This window comes from Ictidomys tridecemlineatus, chromosome 10 (genome assembly GCF_052094955.1).
Source record: "Ictidomys tridecemlineatus isolate mIctTri1 chromosome 10, mIctTri1.hap1, whole genome shotgun sequence".
Lineage (NCBI taxonomy): Eukaryota > Metazoa > Chordata > Mammalia > Rodentia > Sciuridae > Ictidomys > Ictidomys tridecemlineatus.
This window is the reverse complement of record NC_135486.1, coordinates 132,443,249-132,453,486: the sequence shown is the minus strand read 5'-3', so window position 1 is coordinate 132,453,486 and position 10,238 is coordinate 132,443,249. Positions and strand designations below refer to the sequence as shown.

Genomic DNA, 10,238 nt, shown 5'->3' with positions numbered 1-10,238 from the left:
AAGTGGCGGCTTAGAGGCATAAGCTCCTCACACAGGGTGAACAATCCCAGATAAAAACTACTTTCAAATATGATCAGGCTCCATCGGGGACCGCAGGGAACAGAGGGAGCAGCTCAGGAAGAGCTTAAGGACCAGAGGAGAAAGTACTCCACGGGCATCCTCGCCCCCTCCCCCTATCCCCAGGCCACCACCTCCCCCTCCCCTAAGCTTGGTGCTGCAGGTTCTGCGGGTTGTTATTTTCCTCTGGGAACAAGACAATGCTACCCACGGTGACACTTCAGCTCCGTAATCCAGGCTGCCTGTCACCAACACACACAGGAACCCCAGAGAGTTTTTGTTTGTCTTGTTTTTTTTTTTTTTCTGACTGACATCATTAACGCAGGTCTTTACTGATGGATGTGTCCTCTGCCTAGACCCCCGCCATATTCTAGCCCCACAACAAGAGCGAAAACCCAAGGGAAAATTATGCACCAGCCGCTTTCCATGCTTTACCCATAGCAGCTTAGGAAAGTCGGCCACAGAGAAGGTAAAGAACTGCCCGATGTCACACAGCTCAGAAGTAGCCAAGCTGGGATTCGAACCCAGGCCTCTTGGCTCCAGGATGCATTACCCTAACCACTAAGCAGCACCATCTCTCCATGACAGTGGTCAGCGAGGGTTTCTATGTTACCTACGTGCCAGGTCCTGGGCGAAGCCACATCTGCGCCTTGACACATTCAGTTCTGTCAGAAAGCTGAGGAGGTGGCTGTATCTCTTCTCCCCATTCTACAGAGGAGGACACTGAGGCTCCTGAGTGACCACTGCAAGCCAAAATGAGTTTTAAGTAGATAAAAAAAAATGAATATTAAAAGAAAATAAGGGAACTGAGTTCTCAAATTCTTTCTCAGGTGGCTTCAGGGTACCCAGGCTCCTGGTTCCCCAGCTAAGCCGCTGCCCCTTCTCTGCTCCCTCCCTTCTCAATCTCAGGCCTCTTTCCCTGTCTGAGGGGTCTTATCCCCTTGTGATTTAATTCCCTCTAGGCCACTGACTCTCCAGGCCTCCAGTCTGGCACCGCCTCCGCTGCCTACTCCGCTTCACAGAGCTGCCTGCCCGACGGGCACCGGCCACCGAGAACAGTCTGCGACGGCCTCATCTAGGAACTCCGTCACCGTCCATCCTTCTCCCGTGAGGTCACAAGCTCTAGGAAGCAGGGACCTCGACATGCTGCATGACATCACGTGACAGCCCCGTAGCCCTGCACCCGGGGTAACCGGTAAGTGCCGGATTGAGTGATGTATGTGTGACCCCCCCAGAATCTTTACCATCCAGCCAGAGAGAGAAATCTGCTTGTGGGTGGCGGAAGCAGCCTTGCTGATCTCCCCCGAATCGCAGCACGACTCATGCGACTTTGTTCCTGAAATGAAAGATAATCCTAATAAGTAAGCCCATCTCAAAATTTCTAGATAGAAGCTCAGGTCGATGGATGACATAATCTGACAGATGAGAACCGTGCGTGACATCCCCGGGTCAGGAAGGATTAGGAAATAAAGAACCATGCGGGCAGATGACATCCAGGCACGTTGCTATCGGAAACATCTCTGCGTGCCCCTGCCTTGCTCCCGGGGCAGCTGAGTTTCACGGGATGTGGGGGGGTTATAACCACAATTCTGCTGATTTTTTTAGTGTGGGAGGGTACCGAGGGATTGATCCCAGGGGCATTTAACCACTGAGCCCCATCCCCAGCCCTATTTTGTATTTTATTTAGAGACAGGGTCTCACTGAGTTGCTTAGCGCCTGGCTTTGGCTGAGGCTGGCTTTGAACTGGCGATCCCCCTGCCTCAGCCTCCCGAGCCACTGGGATGACGGGCGTGCGCCACTGTGCCCAGCTTCTGCTGCTGATTTTAAGGTCATCCTGCCAGTAAGTGGAGACTGCCCAGGAACAGGCCATGGGGTGGGTTTACTTTTCTTCTGGCCCTTGCCTTGGGCCCAGGGTAACCTTGGATGGCTCCCAATTTCAGTTCTTTTCCAATTTCGTTCCCCCTTCCTCCTTCTTTACGAATGCAAACTTTTGAAGAAGATATTGCTTTGGGGAAGTTAATAACAGCTGTAAAGATCTCTATTAACCATCCTTTATCGGTGAGATAAAGACCAGCTGTTTCACTAATTGCCCTTAACTGCTTGGGCTTGATTATTAATGAATGCCCTTGCCTTGGGTTCAAACAGCTTAATTAGCTAAAGTTAAGTGTTCCCAATAAATTTACCAACCTATGATAAGCTTTTCTTTAATAGGAGACTCGCAGTCCTTAATTAAATAGAATAATTTACAACTCCGCGTCTATTATAAGTAATGGTCGCCCAGTTACCCTGTTACCTAATTAGGTGATATTGAAATTCCTCCGAAGGGTACGGAGGGGAGCGTGGAACACGCACTTGAACAAACCAATCTGTGAGCAGCTGTCGGTGGTGGGGCTGTGGACACCACAGGGCAGAGGTGTCTGGGTTGGAATCTCCTCTCTGCCATTCAGAAGGAGCCTGTTGTCCCATCTGGAAGTCGGAGACCTAATGCCCCGAAGAGCCTCTAGGGAGTAGACTGGGGAGCAGTCGCAATCAAATAATAAAGAAAAGTCAATGTCCTCTTTGAACACCTCTCGGGTCACATCTTTTTTTTCTTTCAGGAATATTTTAGAGGGGAGGGGACTGGGAATGGAACTCAGGGGTGCCCTACCATAGAGCCACATCCCCAGCCTTTGTTTTTTTTTTTTATTTTGAGACAGGATCTCACTAAGCGGCTGAGGGTCTCACTAAGTTGCTGAGGCTAGCCTTGAACTTTTGATCCTCCTGCCTCAGCCTCCTGAGCTGCTGGGATGACAGGTGTGAGCCAGCATGCCCAGCTTTTTTCAGAAACGTGACTTTTTGTTGACATCAAACAATCTGTCGTACGTATTCACGGGGTACCGTGGGAGAATTCAATTCACGTATAGAATGGGTAATGATCAAATCAGTATTTTCCATCTTCTTAAATCGTTATCGTTGCTTTGTGTTGGGAAACGTGGAACTCCTCACTTCCAATTCCTTGTAAAATCTCTAGCAAGTCGGTGTGAACTGCCGTCACTGTTGACGGTCACACATCTTTAGAGGATCACGTCATCCTAAGTGGAGATAAGTGTGCTGCTCCCTTGTGATCCTGGGGAAGGCAACTGCCAGACCCGGATTGGGGACTTTCCTCAGGACAGGGCTCCTGAGACTGTCTGGGTCACGGGAAAAGCAGGGTGCCCGACTGTCACAGACCAGAGATGACTGAGGATTCACGACAACTTAATGCAGTGCCGTCCCCTGACCTGGATCACGGACCAGAAAGAGCGAAGGGGTGCACATCTGTAATCCCAGCGACTCCAGAGGTTGAGGCAGGAGGGCTGCAAGTTCAAGGTCATCCTGGGCAACTTAGGCTCTGTCTCTAGATAAACAATACAAGGGGTTGGGGGGCTGGAGCTGTGGCTCAGCAGTAGAGCACCCACCTAGCACAGGCGAGGCCCTGGGTTTGATCCTCATAAATAAAATAAAGGTATTGTGTCCAACCACAACTAAATGATAAATACTTTTTAAGTAAATAAATAAAAAGGGGGTGCTGGGGTGTAGCTGCCAGGTAGAGCACCCCCTGAGTTCAACCTCCAATAGCTGAGGATAGACTGGCGATTAGCAGAGGTCAGGAAGGATGGGAAGGAAGGAAGAGGGGAGGAAGGGGGATCTTGGGGTGCCAGCTATAGCCAGACAGGACTGGGGCGTTGTGGTGTTCTACAACAACGTGCTGTCTATTTCAAAAATGCTAAGAGATCCCAGCGGCTCAGGAGGCTGAGGCAAGAGGATCTCGAGTTCAAAGCCAGCCTCAGCAAAAGCGAGGCACTCAGCAACTCAGTGAGACCCTGTCTCTAAATAAAACGCAAAATAGGTCTGGGGCTGGGGCTCCGTGGTGGAGTGCCCCTGGGTTCAATCCTTAGCACCAAAAAAAGAAAAAAAAAATGCTAGGAAAAAGAGTTTTGAACACTTTCACCTTAAATGACTGACATTTGAGGAGACGTTTGCAAGTGTCACCGGGGTATGCACATGGAGATGTCACGTGGTCCCCATTACGTATGGATCATTTTTATGTCGACCAAGTTTAAAATTTAATTCACTGATTCATTTTAAAAGAAGACCACATGAAGGCACGGAGAGGATTCCACGGGACCACAGAGACAGAGACCAGAGTGACGCAGCCGTGCACCAAGGATGGCGGGAGCCACCAGAAGTCAAGCAGAGGGAAGGAGGACGCACCCACTCGGCCCTCAAGGGAGCCTAGCCCCGCTAGTCACGCCCTGATTCCAGGCCTGTGACCTCTGGAGCTGTGGAGCACGAGGGTTCCACTGTTTTTCACCACCCGACTTGTAAGTAGTAATTCCTGACCGCAGCCCTGGGGCACGGGCCTGGGGTCCTCGCCCCCTGTGGCCTGGCAACTTCTATCCGTCATGATCAAAAGAATCCAAGTGCACGGGGGACCCTGAGGGAGCGCACAGCCCCCATGGGACAGACCCTGTTTTCAAGAGGGCATGAGTGAAGTTCCAAAGACAGGAGCTACAAGGCCACCGGGACCAGCGGTCACCCTCTGAATTTCATCACAGCTAAAACTGGGCGTGGAATCCAGGCAGAGTGCCCTCGATCGCTCGTCGGGAAGAATCTCAGCTATTGATTCGGTTGGTTATTATCGTCCCACCAACGAGACCTCGTTAGACCTAGACCAGTCAAACTATCTGCTCAAAAAATCACACATCCCCGGAAATCCTGCCAGCGCCTATTTTGGCAGAGCCTCGGACCTTGTTATGGTTTAGATGTGAGGTGACCCCAAGAGCTCATGCGTGGGACAGGGCAGGAGAGTTGAGGGGTGAAGGGGTTGGGTTATGAGAGCCTTCATCCGATCAGTGGATTAGAGTAAGTGGATCCGTTTGAATGGATGACGTGGGCGGGACTGGAGGCAGGTGGGGTGTGGCTGGAGCGGCTCAGTTATGGGGCTGTGCCTTTGGGGTGGATATTTTGTCCCTGGTAAGTGCAGTTCGTTCTCTCTCTCTCTCTCTCTCTCTCTCTCTCTCTCTCTCTCTCTCTCTCTCTCCTGTCGTGAACTAAGCAGATTTCTTCCACCACGATGCTCAGCCTCACCTCAAGCCCAGAACAATGCATTGGGCCGCCTGTGGACTGAGACCTCAGAAACCACGAGCCCCAAGTGGACTGTCCCCCCTTCAGTGGAAAAGCCGATAAACGCCAGCATTTTCAGGAAAGCCTTCTCATCGTCTCATGAAATCCTCCCCCAAACCCTAGACAGAAATACAAGAGGGATTTGGAGCTCGTGTCTACGGTGAAGAAACGGAAGTGGGATGATTTTTCATTTCCTTCTGGGTTGCTCCCATCCCCGTCCTCTCTCCCGCCACTCACACCACCCGTTCCCCCCCTCTCCGGCCATCCCCGTGACAACCCACGATTCATTCTTCCCTTCTGTCTCTGGACCCCTAGAATCACATGCCAATGTATGCATTTACAGATTCTATACCCGACACGGGCCTTGATCGTTGTCCACGCACCTTCCTGGCTCCCGTCTCCTCGTTGTGCAGAAATCCCTCCCAGGCACCTGCAACGGCTCTGATTCATCGCTTTTTAATGGCTGCGGACGATTCCGTGGTGTGGACGTCCTGCAATTTATTCAGTCATTAACGAGCAGCCACTCATTGGCCCCCTTTGGCTGCTACAAACCATTCTGCAGTCAACATCCTAGCGACAAACGTCCTTGCATACACACTGTGGTTTTAATTTCTAGGAGACGGAGCCCCAGGCGTGGGATCACCGGGTCAAAGAGCGTGTGCATTACTTTTTTAAAAAACTCTGCTTAAAAGAAAAAAGCAGGAGAACAGGATTGTGTGATTGCCTCTCCAAGAGCAGAGGAGGAAGAGCAGACTCAGGAGGGACTTGCAGGTGACCACAAAGGTCTCCACCGGTTCATTTTGTCATCACTCTTTGTAATTTACATGTATGTTTTCATCTTTATCATTCGGCAGGTATCCAATATGGCACAATCCTTTTTAAGTAACCTGCATATTTTAATTTCAATTAACGTGGCCAGAACGACGGCAATGATTCTCATCCTCGCCAACAATACAGCAGGGTAACACTCTGTCGGCTTCTCCAAGTAAGAGGTGTGATTAGTGTTTTCCATTTTGTTCCCAGCCCGAGAGCTATGTCTCACTGTTACTTTAATTTACATTTCTCTAACGCTGGAGAATCTTTGCATCTTTTATATATTCATTTGAATGGATATAGATGGAATTTTAAATGATCTACAAACTCCTTTTCGGGGGGGGGGGAAGGGGGTACTAGAGAAAAAAATCTCAGGGATGCTTTAATCACTGAACTACACTCCCAGCCCTTTCTATTTTTTTAATCTTGAGACAGGGTCCCACTAAGTTGCCGAGGCTGGCCTCAAACTCGTGATCCTCCAGCCTCAGCCTCCTGAGTTGCAGGAATTACAGGTGTGCACCACGCACCTGGCTCCAGACTCTTTCTTAAAAGAAGGAAACAAGAGGAGACTGATACTCAGCCCTTTTCATCCCTCTCTGAAAGATAAAGCTCAGGGTTTTTTAAAATGCTACAAATAGCAAAAAGGAAATTCATCCACACGAGTTGGTTCTATCTATTTAATCTAAAGTTCAAGACGCCATGATGACATGAGCTACCCTCAGGGAAATCCCCAAATGGGACCCAGAGGTGTCCTTCTTGTGGGAATTCACGAGACCAACAGAACATGGACCCTGCCCCACGGTGAGCCTGTCCTTTTCTGGGTGAAGGGAGCTGCCTGGCCTGGTAGGAAATCGGGAACCTGCTCTGGGCAGCCGGGCAGGCCACCTCCCACCCCTCCCCCATGTCAGCATGGACTTAAGCTCGGGCTGGAGCATCAGCAAAACTGGACCCGATCTCTGCTCACCACAGACAGGTCTCCAGGAAAATATCTAGAGAGCGGATCTCTTTTTAACAGCTACGTGACATGGCATAGTGGAGATGGAACAAATTTTATCCAGGTATTTGCTATTGATGGACATTTGAGCTACTTCCAGCTGGTTTTGTATCATTACAAAGACTGTTGCAATAATTTTTTTGCACTTATAATTTTTTTTTTTTTTGGCAGTGCCAGGGATTGAACCCAGGGCCTTGTGCATGTGAGGCACGCACTCTACCAACTGAGCTATATCCCCAGCCCCTGCACTTATAATTTTTTGCACTTATAATTCTAGGGTAGATTTGTATCCACTCAGACTACACAGACTTGATCTTCTCGTCATATCCTCTTGCATAGCAGATGTTACTGACTGGTTTTGCCTTTCGGTTGGTTGGGTTGGGTTCGGTCTGGTTGCTTTTTGTGTGTGTTTGGGGATTTTTTTTTTTTTTTTTTTTTGAGAAAACCCAAGGGTTTAAGAATAAAACAAATGTCTTTTAGCGTTGGCTTCTCTAGCTACCTTCCACAACCTCTCCTAATTTTGTAGCTAAATTTTAATTTCATGGTTTTTCATTCCTCTGGTCAATTAATTTATTTGAGTTTTTTTTTTTTCTCCTGGAATTTGGCTATGATTACAACATCGGAATTTAATTTCTATAATTTCCAATTCCCTTTGAAGAATTAATTTCTTGTTGTTATTTATAGGCCAGAAGCTGAATCCGGTACACACCACCGCCTGGGATTAACATGCAGCGTTAGAGGAGAATTGTGACATATTATACATAAGTTTAATTAATAAAATGTGAATTCCATGAAGAAAGTGGAAAAGCATCTCTGGGACCCAGAGATGGGAGATCTCACCTCTAGCCGAGAGCTGGAAAGCCAGTTTGAAGAACTTGGTTTTGAGTGAAGCTTGAAGGCCCTGGTCCAATTTTGACATATGGAAATGGAGGGAGAGAGGACAAGGAGCAACAGTGTATCTTTCTATGACAATGTGATTTCTAATAAGAAATATTGTATCTTAGTCTTTGTCCCCAGTTCCTATCCGGGAGCTCCTAAGACCCTTGTGCAATAGTAGTGCAGGGAGAATCTTTTGTTCAAATATTGGCTCTTGGAGCCTGGCTCCTAACGCCTTGACTTTCAGGGTGGTTGACGCCCCTTTGGTTCTAGGGAGGTGACTCTTGGTGCACCCCTGTCTGGGGGGCCAGTCCTCAGAAAGACCAAACCATGATCAGAAACTTGGACCATTCAAACGTACCCCCACCCTGCAGGTAGGGAGAGGGTCCACAGGTTGAATTAATCATCAATCCGACATGATGGACCCTCCGTATAAATCCCTGAACTATGGGATCAATGGGGCTTCTGGGGACTGAACCTGTGGTAGGCAGCTCGCACAGGGACCAAGAAGTTCCACGCCCCTTCCCCACACCCTGCCCCGGGCACGTCTTCATTGGGGATCTGGCCATATCCTTTGTAATTAACAGGTAAATGTCGAGTACAGCCCTCTCCCGAGTTCTGGGGCCACTCTAGCAAGTGATTGGTTGAACCAAGGAAGGGGTCTTGGGAACCCTCACTGCATAGCCAGTGAGTCAGAAGTCCCAAAGGCCCGGACTTGTAACTGGCATCTGAATTGGGCTCTTCTTGTGGAACTAGGTCCTTCATTTGTGGGGTCTGACCCTCACTCCAGGTGGTGTGAGGCCAGAACTGAACTGCATTATAGGCTACCCAGTTGGAGTCTGGCAGAAAATGGATTGCTGTGGGGGGGAAATGCCACACATCCCGTCACAGGTGTGTTGTGTTTGTGTTGTAGGGGGGGAAAGTGGTCCTTTTGTTTAGGGTTTTTCCCCCTCTATTACACATTTTCCTTCTCAAATCCCTGGCGAGCAATAAAACAAGTAACCCAGCACTTCAAACCTTCACCCATCATGGATGCCTGCTGTTGAGATGCTGCCGGATGGTACATCAGTGTAATGAACACGTAAGGATGGCGTTACAAATGCCTTCATCGTAGGTATCAGTCAACTCATGGAAGCTAAAAAATACAGCGAGTCGTTTTCTGGATCTTACTATGTGACAGCACTATATAAAGCCAACTTCATGGCCATCTCAAGAGTATCTCAGAAAAAGCTAGAACAGGTCCCAATGAGCTTCATTCACTCAACGACTAATGGATAGTTGGGGTCCAAGAAATAACAAGATGGGAAAGGCAGCAGAGCCCACCCCCAACCTGGAGTTTGCAGGCTAATGGGGAACATGGGAAAGTTTGTGGAGCAATAAAAGTAAAGGTTGTGACCCACGCCCCAGGCTTCCTCAGTACCACTCTCCAGGACCTTGGAGAGCGGGCAGTGTCCAGGGCCCGGGCCAGGGACAAGATCACCTGGATCCTCTGGTATGGTAAAAGGTGAACAAGTGCTTAGGATGCAGGGGCGTGTCAAAGGGGGACGCAGGAGCTGATCTGGGAGAGCTTCAGTGGACAAATAAATACTGTGGTACTGAGCCGGGCATGGTGGCTCACGTCCATAATCCCAGCAGCTCGGGAGGCTGAGGCAGGAGGCTCACGAGTTCAAAGCCAGCCTCAGCAACGGCGAGGCCCTAAGCAACTCAGTGAGACCCTGTCTCTAAGTAAAATACACAATAGGGCTGGGGACGGGGCTCAGTGGTAGAGCGCCCCTGAGTTCAATCTCTGGTCCCAATAATAATAATAATAATGTAGTATTGGCTTATGCCTGAAAGTATAGAATAAATGATTGAATAAATATACAAATATATGGGAGAAGGACAAATATTCCTCCCAGATGAATTCTGAATAATATCTGTGCACCCCTCCACTGCCAGTCCTGCTCCCTTTCAGCCTGGGCTGGACTGAGCAGCTGGCCTCTCACGGGTGTGGAGGACAGCTGGCATGGACAGGGAGGACAATCTCCTTACAGCGGGGAGGCCTGGCCGCACTGCGTTGCCTCTGACCCGAGGCCAGCCCAGCTGTGATACGCACGCCCCTCGGTGCCACTCCTCCCAGAAGTCCGTCAGCCCTGCCGAAGTCCCGAGAGGAACACTTCCTCCAGACCCCCCAACCGGGGGACATTCCACAAGGCACCTGAGCCGTCCTCCTAGAGATTGTCAAAGTCCCAGAAACAAGGAAAGACGGAGCTACTGTCACAGACCAGAGGGGACCAAGAAGACTCCAGGACTAAATGCACTTGTTTTCCTGGTGGGATCCTGGCACAGACAATCTGTGAAAAAAACCTAGGAA

The 10,238-nt window shown here is 49.5% G+C and overlaps 1 long non-coding RNA gene across 1 annotated transcript; it reads right to left on the bottom strand.

Annotated features, from left to right (window-relative positions):
* Nucleotides 1-212: 212 nt before the first annotated feature.
* LOC120887456 (uncharacterized) lies at nt 213-6,255 on the bottom strand. Its single transcript, XR_013426282.1, has 3 exons — nt 5,586-6,255; nt 1,302-1,393; nt 213-800 (listed from the first exon to the last, which is right to left on the bottom strand). It is a non-coding gene; the product is annotated as an uncharacterized LOC120887456 (long non-coding RNA).
* Between the last annotated feature and the right edge of the window lie 3,983 nt (nt 6,256-10,238).